Source organism: Camelus bactrianus, chromosome 4, assembly GCF_048773025.1.
Source record: "Camelus bactrianus isolate YW-2024 breed Bactrian camel chromosome 4, ASM4877302v1, whole genome shotgun sequence".
Classification (NCBI taxonomy): domain Eukaryota; kingdom Metazoa; phylum Chordata; class Mammalia; order Artiodactyla; family Camelidae; genus Camelus; species Camelus bactrianus.
Genome location: NC_133542.1, coordinates 15145695 through 15163833, shown reverse-complemented (window position 1 = coordinate 15163833; position 18139 = coordinate 15145695).

The window sequence follows — 18139 nt, the reverse complement described above, 5'->3', positions numbered from 1 at the left end:
TTCCTGTTCTTTCTCACCATTTTAGTTTATTAATACCTTGCTTTGCTACATTTACAGTTATTTTTCCATCATTTTAAATCTCCATCATTTTCACTCTGGATTACAAGCATTGCCATGTAAAATACAAAGGCTTAAGGACATTAACAATTACTGAAGTGACCTTGCAGTTCAAAAAGAAGCTTTTCTTTTATTACACTAATAAGGCACTAATTGAAAATTGAAATAATTCTATCTTTCAACAACCTGAGTCAAAATTATTGTTAAATAATCCTAACTAGAGCTCAGGCAACATATTTCTTTGATCAGATATGACAATATACTGGTAACACAGTAGGATGAAAAAAATCAGTGGTTTTAAAGCTCTGACAGCTTAATGACATGGATAGTTATAACTTGATTGTTCACTAAGTTAACCAATAGTTGGATGAAACTAGCAGGTACCATTTTGTGTAACTGTGAATGCCGTTAACTATATGGTTTAAGAATTTGAACTTTAAATTTTCAGGGAAAAAATATCTTTCCCCTTTTATCTTAAAAAGAGTACAGCACTTTTAGAGGTATTCTAATCAAATGACTTCGGGGATATCTTCCAAACACAGGATGGCCAGGGATGATGATCCAGTCTTCAGTGAGCAACTAATGAGGTAGCTAGGTCCCTGTATCTCTTCCTGGGACCAGCAATTGTTAGTGTAGGGACCCGAGCCTCTTGGTTATATCATACTACTAACAGCCAATCCATTACAAATGTGCTAACCACACATGGGGTGTTAATTGGAGCTTGGCACCCCCTGGAGCATGACAAATTAATTCTCCACCAGTTAGAAATAAACAAGACCCCAATGGGCTTTTATTAACTACTGTGAATTTGGGACTCTTTAACCCTTTTTGGACTACCCCATTTATTTACCACAGGTTGAAATGAAATTAAACCACAAAAATATACCTGTATCTATTCTGGTGACACAAAATGCATTAAAGTTGTGATTAATATGTAAATTGTTTGATATGCTTTATCAATTGTATGGTATGCCTTCTTTCCTTATTAATTGAAAAGTCACTCCACAGATGTTTTCTTTCTTTAAACATGTGGTAAGATAATATAATTGTAAGGGAGTACTGTATAATGATTAATAGAGTAGCTGAAAAGGCAAGCAGATCCGGACTTAGATTTTCCAAGTTTGAAAACCATGTCTAATAATCATTTCATATGTAACCTTGGAAAACTTAATATTAACTTTGTCCTCATTTATAAAATGAGGATTTAAAATATCTTAGGATTGTAGTGAAGACGAAATGTAAATAGCACACATATTGTTGAATATAAAATCTCTACATATAGATCATAGCAATTCATATGTATAAATCACGGATTATACTCAGAAAAAGTCACTGCATTTTCTGACCTTGAGCAAAAATACTGCATTACAGTTTCAAGTATTTTTAAATATCCTTTCAGCATTTGGCAAGACTGCAGCTTCCCTTTTAGTCAGGTAAACACAGCATCAGAGTGACCCTTGTAAATATGCCAGAATGTGTTACTTCTCCGTACAAGACCCTTTCCAATAGCTTTTCATCCCAACCAAAGTAAAAGCCATAGTTTTTGAATGGCTTATGAGGTCTTAGATCTTCTACCATTGTCTCAGCCACTCTTTCTGCTCCTGCAGTCAGGCTTGCTTGCTTATCATCCAGCCTTCCAAGGGAAATAAACTTATACCTCCTGGCTTAAATCTTTTGTGTCCCCCAAGTTTCTGCATGATTCACTTCTATGCCTCTTTATGGTTTCTGCTCAAATGTCACCTTATCATAGAACTTTGCTATCCTCCTTATGTAAGAGAAAATCCTTCATTTTGGATCGTTCATCTTTTATCCCTTTTTTATTAGCCCATGCCAGAATATAAGTTTCATGAAAACAGGGAATTTTTTTTCCTCTACTGCTTATAACAGTTCCAGGTACACAGGAAGGACTTAAAACAGTTTAGCTGACAATTACAGAATCCAAAGTAGCAGTGACTTAAAAACAGGAACTTGTTTTGCTCTCTCAGAAGTCCCCTGTCAGGTTATAGGTTTCTTAATTTCAGATCTTTTAGCTTCAAGGTAAATGCTGTAGCTTCAGCTCGAGTTCTCCAGCCACCATGTCTGTATTTCAGTTATGGGAAAGGAGGAGAGAAGATCAAACCCCTCTACTTAATAAGGACATTTTGCAAAAGTTGCATGTAAAACCTCCAATATACATTACTGGCCATTAGTCGTATGACCAAACCTAACTATAGGAGATACTGTAAAATAAAGTGTTTTGACCAGCCACAGATACAGCTAAAATTCCATAGCTCTATTATTATAGGACATGGGGAAAATAGATATTGATGGACAACTAGCAGACTCTGGGACATTTCTAAGTGATATTTCTAGGAAAACTATGTTACAAAGGACTAATTTAAATTCAGTTTTCATTCTATGAATTGCAAAACCAGCGCACTGAAAACTAAAATATCATCAATTTTAAGGAGTTAATGATAGTGGCCCAGAAATCTTGTTTCACATTCTTAGAAAACTATAGCAAGAATGAATGCTGAATATTCATTGAAGTATTTTATTTTGACTTGAGAGAAAAACAATGTATATAAAATCTAAACACTGTTGAACTTTTAGTTTTGCCATAGACTCAGAATAATTTTCACTAACTCGACCTCATTTTTCTTTTTGTTCCTTCCAATAAAGAATAGCAGTTGATCAGTTCAATCAGGTAACCTAGAGTTCAGTAAATCCTATTCTCTTCTGTTCTGTAGATCCTACGTCTTGAAGTGATTGGTAGTAAAACCTGCTTTTAAACAAACAAACAATAACGACAAAAAACCCTACTTAAAAAAATCTCACTTTCTCTTAAAAAAAAAAAAAAAAAAAGGCTTCAGTGAATTTCCCCTGTCAGTTGCATTTTCTGCCTCTGAGGCTTCTCTGAGCGATTTCCCTGATCGGTGAGGCAAGGGATTCTGCCTGCCAGCTTCCTGAGCAGATCTAGGGGAAAATTAACACATCCACAACTGAGCTCAAGCATTGCTGACATCTGGTTTACTCATTTTCACAGCACACTTGCACTGCACCCTATTGCCTTCTTCTTATGCGCTGTTTTATCATGTGGCTCATTTCAAGAAAGTGCTTTTTACTTTTAGGTACTATTCTGTAGTATGAAGTGTGGCAAATAGGAAATAAAACAACCTTGAAAGAGCATTTCCACGTATATGCTGCTATAATAATCACTGAATATCAAACCTCAGAACTTATGATATGCTCTATTTGGTAACAGCTTATGAGACCAGGGACAATGTTGATACCTAAAGAAACCCATCTCACTTTTGAAGAGAATAAAACAAAATACCAACAACAAATCATCTCTTCACATGAATTGGAATTTATTGCTTCCCAGAAAGATAATAAGCAATCGCATTACACAGTTACTTGCTTGACAGTGCTTTTCCTTAATAGTAGGAAAATGAAACCAAAGTTCAAGGCTTTAGGTTTAATTTTAAATTGTACCTTTCAAAAGTATTCTGTGTATTTTCTATTCTCTACGTAAAATTAAATTGCCTCATTTGTGTATAATAATTAACATAGAGAAACCTCGTTAATACAGACTCCATTTAGTTTGGAATATATGATAAAGCAAATAGTACTAAAAATTGCTTTGATTCTATAGACACAGGTTCTGCTGAGAAAATTTGTATAACAAATTTATATTATATTGTAACCTGCACAGTGAGAGACATAATGAACAGATTATTAGTGCTTCATCACATATAGAAAATTGAGAAAGAGTATCTGCCAAAAAAGTTTAATTTGAATTGTTCCCATACACTTAGTATTATTGAAAGTATACTTACAAATGTCTCTCAATTCAAATTTTTATTGTGATTTGTTCTGTTCAGTCATTAACAGTGCATTCTTGAATCTTCTTTTAAAGAAAGATACATTCCATAGTCCTATATTATTGACCTGTATCAGACCTTCGACTCATAATATTATTAATGCTCTTTTGGAAATGAAGTGCAGGTATAGAAGGAGAATATACTTAGTATAACACTCATGAGGAAAGTTACAATCAGAAACCGAGTATTTTGTAGAATAAAGAGATAATTAAATGCCTAGGAGGTATTTGACAACATTTTTCAACTCTCACTTGGAAAATTACAAGAAATACGTTCTCACAACCCCAATCATTAGGCAGAAACATGTAGGCATAGATATGTTAAGGGTGGGTATTGAATTCAACCAAATTCTCTATGTAGTCATTAGGAAAGTCTTTAAAATGTAACAAATTTTATTACAAATCCTACATTTTCATTGTAAATTTACATACCTAATAAAACTCAACAGTTGGAAAGTAAATCTTTTATTTTCATTAATAAAGGGTAAGAATATATATATTCAAATTATAGTGAATAACAATTTTTAAAAGAATAATCTTTAAAATATTAATATATTCAACTTTAAATTAATCCTATTTAATTTTTAAATTATCTTACAAATTAAAAATTTTCTGTATCATTTAACTAGCCTGAGTCCCACTGATAGATACATTGTATCCATGAAAAATGTTGTCATGTTTTGTCTCAAGAGACCACCAGAGAAACTGTTGACTAAAAAGTTAAATTTATTATTCTGACTCCCTTAAGGAAGAACCCACCTTGAGTCTCAACAGTGCTTAAGAGGGAGGTATCGGAGAAAAACATTTGTAGGGTTTTAGGGCCTAGACTGGATTATTTTAAGATGGATCTTACAAGGAAGAATACTGGTTAGGGTTGGTCAGAATTTTTGATATGATAGCTTAGGATTGGTTAGCACAGCAAGTGAAGAATCTTGAGGCATGTCGTGATGATCAGGCTCTTAGTCTTGAAGAGTACACTGTTTTAACTGGCTCTTAGTCCAGCTTTCCAGGAGCAAATGTTTCCTTGAGCAGGCAGCTCAGTCATTTTCAGTTGTCCTAAATAATGTCTAACATAGGAAACTATGCCTGGTACTGCTGTTATTTAACACAGAGACAAGTAATTTTCTCAATTTATAGGACCTTCTGTTTGTATGAACACGAACAAAAATTATTAATAAATGGTAGATATTGTTCTCACGTTGATATGCTCCTAAATTTAACCATTATGTCTAGAAACTATTTATGCCTACTTTTCCTTTTCAGTGCTATCTCTTTACTTCTTCTTCAGTTCAGAACACAAGGGCTTCCTGATTTCTAATACTCCTATTAACAAAATAGATAAAAATCTGAAAATATATGAAATTTTAATTTTTAAAAGTAATTATGGTGGAAATTATAAAATTAAAATAGTAATGCTTTATGTAGATTATGTTATTTAACTATTAATCACATTCTATTGTCCTATTATCTCCATTTAACTTGTACTAAGGCCAAAGCAGACAAAAGTTAAGTAATTTGAGAAGGTCACTCTGGCTTGGTGATAGAATTTGGCTTGTATGTATGAGTTTAACCACTATGATTAAGGAAAGAATTCTTCATTGAATAAATGGAAAAGAAAGATATTATAGGTTTTGAGTGTGTGACTTGGTGTGTCTATCCCAGAGAAAAGTCCAGGGGCTCTCTGAAGAAATGGAACTAATTATCTGAAATACCTAAAACATTTAGTGATGCAGAAGAATAAAGGATTTGGTTGGAGTGTGATCGTTCCATGTCCTGGATTTCAGTTAACCCAGATTTTTGGACCAATATCTCCCTCTTTTTACTCTGTCAAACATATGATATACAGGCTTTCTAATATCCTACAAGACAGTTTGGGTCTCTAATTAGCTGTGTTTAATCTAGGTCATGGCTTTCTTCTTCTTACATCTATACTTACCACTCCTTAAGATACTTTTCATCTTATCAAATGTATTGACATTCTTCATGGGTTATATTCTACATTAGTCTGTTTTCAGTATTTTTATAGTCTTTATTTCTGGGAATTATATATAGAAATTCTATATAATCATGCTTTTTGAGCAAGTCTGGTGTCTGGGGAAATATGGATCAGAGGAAATAGTGTTTGTCCTTACTGCCTCTTTATCCCTTAGTGCCTCAGAATTTTCATCCCATGTATCTGATTTACAATAGTTTGTGATTTTGGTAGTGGGAAAGATCACAGGAGAATACAAGATGAGGTAAATAGATAGAACTTGATGATAGGGTGTTCTAGAGAAAGTTAACACCATGGAGTAGAGAAATTCAACAGTTAGATATTTAGTTATCCTGGACCTTTAGGGACTAATACATGTGAATATTTGCATATGCTCATAAGGCCCCCAAAACAAACCAACTTGTTGACTCTAAATTTGCTCATACCAATTAAAGTACCAAAATTTAAGAAAGTTCTATTAGAAAAATTAATATGCCACTTCCACTTTTAAATGGTAGTGTGAGAAACCCCATGGACTGACTCTAGCAAAACTAAAACTGGTTTAAAAAAATATATATATGTACACACACACACATACATACACACACACTGTAAAAGTCACTTCTCTGTGGAAATTCTCCTAAGGGTATATAGAAAATGAAGAAGCATCTATCCAGGAGTATCTATAACCAAGAAAGCCCCTCCTTGGGTTCTGGACAAACCTCAAAGACTTGACTGAAAAACTATCTCTGCAAAGGGCTTAAATTTAATTGGATCCCTCTATGGAGTAATGTAGGCTCCAAAGCATTATCAAAAATTACAGAGCACTCCACTGTTACTAATGAAGCCTAACACCTAGTAGGTATGCGCCAACAGAGGCAAACAGTTAATAGAGAGTGTATTTGTGTACATGTCCAAGGCTGAGCTTCTAAAGAGCAAGGTAACAGGTTTCACATTGAGAGAGAAACATACTTTACAAAAATAGTACAGCCAAATCACTAAATAAACAAACATGAAAACAAAACAAGCTCTGAGGTGAGTTGGGAATCCATTCTGGGAGTTCCTACAATGTTATCTAAACCATCTGCATTTTAATAAAAGATCTTTTGAGAAAAGTGAAAACACAAGACATTGGGACCAATACACAGGAAAAAATTCAAGCAACAAAAACTATCTGGGAGAGGGCCCAGGTGTTGGGTTTAACTTAAGGCAAAATAGATTTTTAATGACAGACATGCTATTAAAGATAAAGCAGAACATTTTGTAATAGAAGAGTTGATCCACTAGGAAAATATGGCAATTTAAAACATACGCATCTTACAACGGAGCCCTAAGTTACATGAAATACGAACTTACGAAACTGAAGAAATAGATAATTCAACAGTAGTTGTAGAATTCAGTATTCTGCGTTCGGTATGGATAGAATTACTAGGCTAAAGGTCATCTGGGAGATAACATGATTTGAAGAACACTATACAGCAACCAAAGCTAACAAACTTCCATAGAACATTCCAGCCAACGACAGAAGTATAAATATTCTTCTCAAGAGCACATGGAACATTCACTGTGAAAGATAGTATGCTAAGCCATAAAGCAAGACTTAATACGTTTAAGAGATTGAAATCATACAAACTACATTTTGTAATGACAATGGAATTAAATTAGAAGTCCAAACCCAGAAAGAAATTAAGGAAATTCATAAATGTATGGAAACTAAATACCACAATTCTGAACAACCAGTGGGCTAAGGAAGAAATCATGAGGGAAATTGGAAAGTACTTTGTGGTATTCAAAAATGAAGAGAACTTAATACTTATGAGATGCAGTTAAAGCTGCAGAAAAACAGTTTAGTTCACTTTGGTGAAATAGACAAATTCCAAGAAAGTGACAAAACACTGAAACTGACTTGAAAAATAGAAAATTTGAAAATACCTATAACAAGTAGAGATTGATTTAGTTAGTTAAAAAACTACCCTTAAAAAGTACAGGGTCGAATGGCTTTTACTGGTGAACGCTACCACATGTTTGAAGAGTGACTAATAACAATTTTTTTCACAAATTCTTCCAAAATATAACAGAGGAAGGTATACTTCCTAACACATTATATGAGACCTATATTAGCTTGTTTGGAAAACTTTATTCTGACAGTCGGTCACAAGATAAAACACAAAGATATCATCTGACCCAGCAATTCTACTAGAGATACCCCAAAGAAATAAAAACCTATGTCCAGACAAAAACTTACACACCAATGTTCCTAGCTGTATTTTTCTCAACAGCCAAAAAGTGGAAATGACCCAAATGTCCATGAACTGATAAATAGAGTAATGAAGCATGATGTATCCATTAAACAGAATATTATTTCGGAATAAAATAAGGAAATGAAATACTGTTAAAAGCTATAAACTGGATAATCCTTGAAGACATTATGTTATATGTAAGAAGTCAGTCACAAACACTACCTATTACATTGTTACATTTCCATAAAATGTCCAGAATAGGCAAATCTGTACAGACAGAAAATAGCATTTACCTAGTTCTTGGGTAAGGGAAGGAAGTGAAGCGGTAAGGAAAAACAGAGTGACTGCTGATATGTATGGGGTTTCTTTCTGAAGCAATAAAATATGCTAAAATTGATGATGGTGATAATTGCACAGCTCTGTGAATATATTAAAAACCATTGAATTGTAAACTTTAAATAGGTGAACTGTATGTGTATGTGAATTACATACTAATAAAGTTATAAAATATGTGTTTCATTTTTGTTAATTATATTTCTATGTATATTTAACTATAGATTTATGTATATATGGGAGCGAAAAAAACAAATGCATGTATTTATGTGTGAGGGAAAGTAAAATGTACACTATGTACACTTTCACGTAGTGTTTGCATTCTTGGAAATATTGCTTACCTTTATAAAGATGAATATTCAATTTCCTGAATACGATTTATCCATTCTAACTTACTGTAGAATCAGTGCCTGTTACATGAACGTGGTCCCCCTTCCAGGAAACTTCTGATGGTTAGAAATGAAAATCCCAACTACTGAGTTTTTTTCTTTAAGACTAACAAACCCATGGGAAAGGACAGTAAAAAAGTAAAACAGAATACCATGATATTTTAAGATTTCCTTAAGGAGATATTAATTTTGAATAAAACATGAAGATTTTGGTCCCCTGGTTTTTAAACAAATGGTTGCTTAATTGAAAATGTGTCCTAAAGCACTGTAGTGAGCATCTCACTTCCATAATATTATTCAGACTTTGCTTCAAGCATATACATTTAGATACATAGTTTGGCATTTTGCAATATGTACATACTGCATAATCAAAGGCATGAAATACTCAGATAAAACACAGCACAAACAGTGTCTTAAAAAATAAAATTATGACAAGTGTGCTCATTAGGAGATTATATGATACATGTATGTAAGGAAAAGCTGAGTTTATTTACAATATTAGTATTTACAGAAACTTTTTTCCTAACAGGGATGTTATATGTTTGCATTTTTCTTTTTATTCACTTCTGCTGAATTGATAATTGTTATTTCAAACGTCACAACTGCAATACATGTTTCAAAAATGTTCTTACCATGGATATTACATTCACCTCCTACTTTTTTGGAGTTTACACTTAGCCTATAATTATGGAACCTAGTCTTCCGACATTCTTTTCATTTTCTATGTTAGTGTCAGGTAACAACAGCAGCTCATCTAATTTTCACATCCTGGAATGGGTTTAAATATCTAAATAAATACTGTAATCTTTGCTCAGAGTCTCTTCCAAGATTGTCTTCATTCCTAGTTTTTTGTTTGTTTTATTGGGGAGCTGTGTGTGAATTTTTCGTAAAGCAGGAAAGCTGAGGTCAGGGAAAAATGTGCAGTGAAAAAGAAAAAATCTGGGCTTTTTCATTTTCTGCCGTGATTGTGTAGTGGTTAGTACTCTGTGATGTGCTTTTGATATAGAGTAAAAAACTACTTTCCTATAAGTACGTTTTGATATTGGAATGTCTTATTTTTAACCTTGTAAATTATTTAAAAAAATGGTGATAAACGCTATAGTTGCAGTGTTCTGATTTGGCCCCATCCAGAACAATTGGATTATTATTATTTTATCTTCCAAAAGGATTTAACTGTAATGACTAGCCTAAGGCCTAAAAAGTCTGAAGCAGTCTATCCCATTGAACTCTTTAAGGCGCCCTTTCTACAAGGATGGTGTCAAAATTAAGCAGGAGAGGGACCACAGGGAGGGAGGCAAGAATAGGCCCAAATAAAAGTGGAGGAAGGGAACAAAAGGAGAAAATCTCAAGACAGCATTTTACCATGACTTATAACACTACCCTAAAATAACAGAAGGGGGAGCTCTGGGAAGTGATAAACACTGTTTTAGTCAAGCCCTTTTTCTCTCCGTTTGTGAAAACTAAATTCAAATAGAAATGTACAACAGAGAAGTATCGAGGTTAAATACCATAGAACAGTATTTTAAGAAGAATGTAGAGTCTTACATTATCCTTATAGTTATTGAAAGTATTGCAGTACAAAGTAAAAATTAAAAAGTTTTAAAATATAGAGTAACAAAGGAAGTGATAAACAGGTTTCAAGAGAAAATAATAAATATTGAAGATAAAAAAGGATTGGGTACAGGTACTAGAGTTCCTAAAGAACCTACAGAAAGCATAAGAGAAAATTGAGAAAATGTACATTTCATTTTCTTTAGAAAAATGTTTAAACTTTAAAAGATGCACTGTGTACCTGAGAATATTGACTATAATGATCAACAAGCCCTATTTAGTAAAATTATTTCACCAAAAAGAAAATGAGGAAAAAATTAAGAATGCAACTTGGAAGGGAAGTACAATTAGATCATCATCAGACTTTTCAATAGCATTTTTATTCCAAAAAAAACCAAAAAGAGTAACATACTTAAGTTTTTCAAGTTAAGAACTTGAGAACTATGGATTTTATATCCGGGAAAATTGGCTTTCAAATATAAAGGACTTCATAAAGGACTCTGTAAAACTATTATCAACTGGCAAAATGTCAGAGACTAGAGTTCCTGTAAGACCCCCCTGGAGATTTTACTCAAGAACAAGCTTCAGGAAAACCAAACAACTAGAAAGACACAGATATCATGGAGAAAGGGTGAGCATTAAATATATAGTTCTCATAGAACCTAAACTAAATGAGAATTAAAAGGGGAGAAAATAGCGTGTAGAGAATCTGTTGTTATTTAGGTAGATTACATTAATTAAAAATATGCAGTAAAAATACTCGGTGATAAAAGTATTAACATTATTAATCTAAAACTTATATGTAAAGAAAACACTGAAAATATGTAATTATAGATTATTTTAATTCTGTCATTCCTATTGTCCTAAAAAACTAGAATTCTCAGTGTGCAACTAAGGAGATTCAGATATAATGTAGAAAAAAGGTAAAGTAAAATCCCCACATATATAATAGAAATATCAGTATAAAACATCAGATATTTCACCTGTAAGTATTTATTCACAACTTATGTACACATGTATATGTATATATACGTATGTATAAGTACACACTCAATATCTAGCCAATATATGTTCTAGCTAGTATATGTATCCTTAGCTCTGTCCATTAAAAACATCTTAGAAACTGTGACAGGCACAGCACAGTTGGCTTCCCTGGCACTAATAATGACCCTGATGTATCATTTCCAGAGTTTTGTTAGGAAACAGCTGATTCCCATTCCAGGGCAGAAGATATACAAGATTAGCCTGGGACATCTTGCTATACCAGTTATCAAGAAAGCTTTCTAAGAAAATAAAAGGACTTAGGAACCCACTCCTGCTCCAGAAAAAAAAAAAAATCAGCCTTACTAAATACAAATATTAGAGTGATATTTTAACCATATATTGGGTTAAAACATATAGTATATAAAGAACTTAAGTTCAGATGAACTTTTTACAATAATTAATATGTTCTTGTTGGTAATTTCTTTGAGAATGAATGCCTGTGCTAAAATGCTGATTAATCTCCCAAAATATGAGAAAAGATTTGTTTCCTGGGCCAACTCTTAAAAAGAATGCTTAAATATTTAAGAGATAGTGTCATAGCTTGCATACTGTATCCTCAATAAACACAAATTGACTTTTATACCATCTCTAAGTAGGTTGGTTATAAAACCATTCTGAAAAGGTCATGGTTTCTGTTTGCTTTGAATTTGGTCTATGTATCACACAAGTTGTATACCTAGTGCAGGTCGTAAAATATTGGTATACTGTAAGAGGACTTTAAAAAAAATTCTCTATTGAAGTATAAATGGAATAACAAATAGATGTTTGTGACTTAAAAGATTTTTACTAAAAAATAACTTCCATTCTGATTACCTATTATATCCAAGTTGTAATGAATAATTTATGTACTTAATATAAAATAGCTGTAGTCACAAAAGAAAACATACATTTTCACCTGTATATATCTATAATGAATTGTTGGACATCAGTAAGCCATCTCATGTTGTTCCCCTGACAAGCATTCAGTACAGTGTAAAATTTTAAATGGGCACAGCCCATAAATAACTACCACTCCTATTCCTCACACACCAACTCATGCTGGAAACATGGAGATTTTTACTATTCTACTTTTGCAAATTGAATCAGAAATTTTTAAAAATATATTATGTGTTTACTGTCTTACCTCTAAATTTTAACTGGCCCATTAAGGAAAAAAAAAGAACATTGAGTATGATCTTAGCTTTGTGTTTGCATATATGGCCTTAATTATGTTAAGGTATGTTCCCTCTATGTCCACTTCCTGGGAAATTTTTGTCATAAATGGATGCTGAATTTTATCAAAAGCTTTTTCTGCATCTCTTGAGATGATCATATGGTTTTTATTCTTCAGTTTGTCAATATGGTGTATCACATTGATTGATTTACATTGATACTGAAAATCCTTGCATCCCTGGGATAAATCCCACTTGACCATGGTGTACGATCCTTTTAATGTATTGATGGAGTCGGTTAGCCAGTATTTTGTTGAGGAGTTTTGCATTTATGTTCATAAGTGATATTGGCCTGTAATTTTCTTTTCTGTGATAACTTTGTCTTGCTTTGATATCAGGGTGAGCGTGGCCTCATAGATTTGAGTTTGGAAGTGTTCCTTCCTCTGCAATTTTTTGAAATAGTTTTAGGATAGGCGTTAATTCTTCTCTAAATGATTGGTAGAATTCACCGATGAAACTATCTGGTCCTGGACTTTAGTTTTTTGGGAGTTCTTAAATTACTGATTCAGCTTCAGTACATGTTTTTGGTCTGTTCATAATTTGTATTTCTTCCTGGTTCAGCCTTGGGAGATTGTGCCTTTCTAAGAATCCTTCTAGATTGTCCATTTTATTGACGTATGGTTGCTCTTAGTAGCAGCTTATAATCCTTTGTATTTCTGTAGGGTTGGTTGTAACTTTTTCAATTCTGATTTTATTGATTATCATAGACTATCAGAGTAACAATATCATAGTAACATTACTAGGATTCAGATTTTAATCAAACATAATTCAGAAATTGTGAATTCCTTAGCTAACTGATTAATGTATAAATATTAATTTGGGGGAATGATGAATTTTTAATTATTAGAATAATCTAGAAAAAAGCACAAGTCTACTTTATTACTGATTGCATCATCAAATCCTGATTACTTTGGAAAAATTATTTCCCAACTTCTTGGCAATATCAGTGCTCTACAGATTTGATGCCTCCTAGCTCAACACTTGCTTATTTATAACTGCACCTGTATCCGTTTGCATTGTATGCACAGACATCTCTTAAAACGTGCACACTTAACCCTTCTCCTATTTTCACAGTTTTAAAGGGAAAATTCTCCATACTAAAGTGTCAGATAAGTTAACAATTAGAGAAGCAGGTGAACCTGCTGACACCTTCTTCGAAATACAATTCATTATTTATTTTGAAGCATCTAGGAAAGAAGCACTTCATTATTTGTCTTGAGGCATTGCCAGACACTAGATATTTGCCACACCGATTCAAATAGAAGGGGTAGAGGGATAAATTGGGAGTTTAGGATTTTCAGATACTACTATATATAAATTAGATAAGCAGTAAGGTCCTACTGTATAGCATAGGGAACTATACTAAATACCTTGTAATAGCCTATAATGAAAAGGAATATATATATATATAATTGAATTACTATGCTGTACACCATTGTAAACTGACTATACTTCAATAAAAAAATAAATACAAAGATGTACTTAAAATTTTAAGTGTTCTCCCAAACCATATCTATCTTAGTCTAGCATCTTCTGAATTAGATATTTAAGTTTGCAGAATATCTAGTCTCACTTATTTAACACAAATCCTCCTGCATTTTCTGCATTGAACACAAGAAGAAATGGCATGAAATCTATGTCCAAAGTGTCTTCAGTCCTAGAAAGCTAAGATTGGTTATCTTCACCTCCAGCTGTGAATTGTAGACAGGACTTGGACTTAAGGAGAGAAAAAGTGACAGATTCATAAAATTAGAGCTCCTAAAGTGATACCTTTTGAGTGACAGTTTGAACCAGAAAGAAAAATTATTTCAAGGACCTGTATTGTATGGATACTCAACAGATAAATTATGTAAAACCATTATGGAATAAAAATAGTGAAACGAACAACACTTAGTCCTTACTCGCCTAATTCCCTGCTGCCATGGAAAAGATCATCAACATGACCAGAAGATTTAAATCTTATATTTATATCTTGAGATGAGCCAGGATGTTGGGTTTTTACTATCTTGTTTGGCTTTATTTTTATGTACGTGTGTATATATGTATATTTGTTTTGTTTGTGTGGTTGGTTATTTAAAAATGAAAAATATTTTCATCAAAATAGTATTATAACTGTAATTCAGTGAAAATGGTTGTATCATACAAAAACTAAAAATGCAGCCAATTGGTTCTTCTGAAAGCGTGACTGCTTTGCTATATGATTTTTTGCAGGGAAGAGGAAAATAACTTATCAGGAAACAAATCTGTGTGACTTTTTTTTCTTTAATTTGGGTGTAGCTCTAATTGCCCAGAGTTTCAGGCTGGGGGCAACTTCTGGGCTGTAGACTCAGGGAGGGAACCTCAGAGTCCATCTGCCTTGGTGATGGTAATGTAGATAGTGTACTTATTTTTTTATGTTTTTCAAAAAACATAAAATTTTTATGTTTTTTAGTGGCAATATAAATGGTATTTGGTATTTTACTGTTGGAATATAAGAAAGCAATTGGCTTTTGCATATTTACCTTATATCCTGTAACCTTGCTATAATTGCTTGTTAGTTCCAGTATTATTTTGTTGATTCTCTGGGTTTTCTACATGTACAGTTATATCATCTGGAAACAAAGACAGGTTTGTTCTTTGTTTCTTCCTTCCCAGTCTGAACATGTTCCTTGTCTTAGTACATTAACTATGACTTCCAGTACAATGTTGAATAGGGGTGGTGAAAGCCGATGTCCTTGCCTTGTTCCTGATCTCAGTGGGAAAGCATCTAGTTCCTCGAATTAAGCATGATGTTGGCTATAGGTTTTTTTGTAGATGTTCTTTATCAAGTTGACATTCTTTATTCCTAGCTTGTTGAGAATTTTTTTTAAAATCATGAATTTTATTAGTAGTGAATTTTATTAGATTTTTTTCTGCGTATATTGATACGATCATGTTTTCTTCTCTAGCCTGTTTATGTGCTGGATTACATTAGTTCATTTTCAGATACTGAAAACAGCCTTGCATACCTGGGATAAATGCCACTTGGTTATGTTGTATAGTTTTTTATACATTTTTGGATTCAATATTTGCTAATATTTTGTTGAGAATCTTTATTATCTATGTTGATGAGAATTACTGGTCTTTAGTTTCCTTTTCTTATAATGCCTTTGCCTAATTTTGGCATTAGAGTCATGCTGTCCTCAAAGGATGAGTTAGGCGGTATTTGCTCTAATTCTATATTCTGGGAGAGATTGTAGAGAATTTCCTCTTTAGTTCTTTGGTAGAATTTACCGGTGAACATACTTGGGCCTGGTACTTTGTACACAACTTTCTGTTCTGTAATGTAAGGTTATTAATTATTGATTCAATTTCTTTAATAAATATAGGAGTGTTAATATTACATATTTCTCCTTATATGAGTTTTGGTAGCTTGTGTCTTTCAAGGAATTCATCTAAATCGTCTAATCCATCAAATTTGTGGGCATGGAGTTACTCGTAATACTTTCTGATTACTCCTAATGTGTTAAGGAATCAGTAGTGATAATCTCTTCTCATTTTCAATATTAGCAATCTGTATCCTCTCTTTTTTTTTCTTAATTAACCTGGTTTAGAAGTTTATCAATTTTGTTGACTTTTCCTAAGAACCAGCTTTTGATTTTGTTGATTTTCTTTGATTTCTTGTTTTCACTTTCTTGATTTCTGCTCTAGTTTTTATTATTTTCTTCTGCTTGCTTTGCATTTTTGACAGACTGTTTAGAATTTCCCTCATTGTTTATTTACTTCTTTCTTGCATTCTGAAATGCTTTTCCAATACATACAGATTTCTAGTTTAGAAGTTACTTCAGCATTTTAAACATGCTGCTCCATTTTCTTGTCACTTAATTTCTGAGGGGATGTCACTGTCACTTTCATTTTTCAAAGTACAGCTTTTAAGATCTTTCTTTGCTTTTGCTTTCTTTAGCCTACGTGTTTTACTTTGTTCTCCTACTAGGCGTTTTCAACTTGTGAATTGATAACTTTTTTCAGTTTTGGAATCTTGTCAGGCATCATCTTCTTAAGTATTTCTTCAATTATACATTTATTAGAACTTTTCAGTGTTTTCCATTTATTTCTTGCACTGTTTTCATCAGTTTCCATTTTTTTCTCTTATTTGGTTTGAACATTGTTTTGCCCTTTTATTAACCCTGTTTTATGCTAATTCTATTTGATATTCCAGTAATACATTCTCTGTCACAATTTTTACTCAACATGGCAAAAGCTTGGTTCTAGCCATATATATAAGGAAATAAAATAAAATTATGAAGGTTAGGAAAAAACAAATGAAATTGTCACTGTTTGCCAAAGAAGTAATTTTATATGTTGTGTGTGTGTGTGTGTATCCAAATGACTCTCTAGACGTACTTTTTAAATTAAAAGTGAATGCATCGATGTCTCATCGATCTTTTCAAATACCTGTAATATTTGAAGACCTGCTTACAATCAATTATTTAAGTCTACAATTTTTGGGGGGGCCAGGTTATGCTATTGTGAAGCTAGGAATGAATACATTCTGTTTTTGAAAATAGTACTTTTGACACATGCCCCTTTCAAATGTCACAGATTTAGCTAAAAGGAACACATTTACGCATAACTTCTTAAGTTAACCAGAATCCCTGCAACTTTTATTGCTGAATTTCACACACATCATATCTCTAACTAGAATAATTAAGACAGTCAAGGAACACTGAATTAACTATTTTTATTTTTTAAATAATTATATCTTCTAACAGAGCCTTGCTGTATTCTAGTTTGTTGGTAGGGTAATAAGCATGATATGAATTAAAAGTTCTGTGCTTAAATGCTATGTTTGACAAATTTAAATAGACTTCTTTACTGCAGGATTTCTCATATTATTCTGTTTGCTAGTGCATACCTTAACCCTTGAAGAAAAGGCTTTCAAATATATTTGAATATAGAATTTTTCAAGTAAATTTTTATCAGCCAGGATTTGTATATTATTCGTTGGTAAAATTGAACTTAATTCTGGGTAGAAACAACAGCAATCGTTTCTATCATTGTATGATAGATGCTACAAAATAAATACTATTTTACGTATTACTTTTGGTGGCATTCTTGATTCTCTTCCTTCAGTTCTTTTTAACGTAATCATTTATATTTTACAAAGATCCTGGCTTACCTGTTAGAATACTTCTCAAACTTCTTATCTCACCTTGGTAACTAGGAAAATATGGATGGAAGGACTGAATTGTGACAGTTTGGGATTAACATGGCTGTGATAAATGATGAATATTTCATACTAGTTAAGATGTCTTTCACCATAACTCTGTTAACTAGGCATACTTTTATATCTATTGGTCATAGGCATCAGTGGTTGCTTGGGAAGCAATATTATACCTATAAGCTTCCTGAGGGTATCCATATGCTTAAGATTAAACGAGATGCACTAAATTCACACAGATATTTCTCAGGCGGCCAGCTATGTGTCTGAAAGCATATATTCTGAATCATGGATCTAAGCC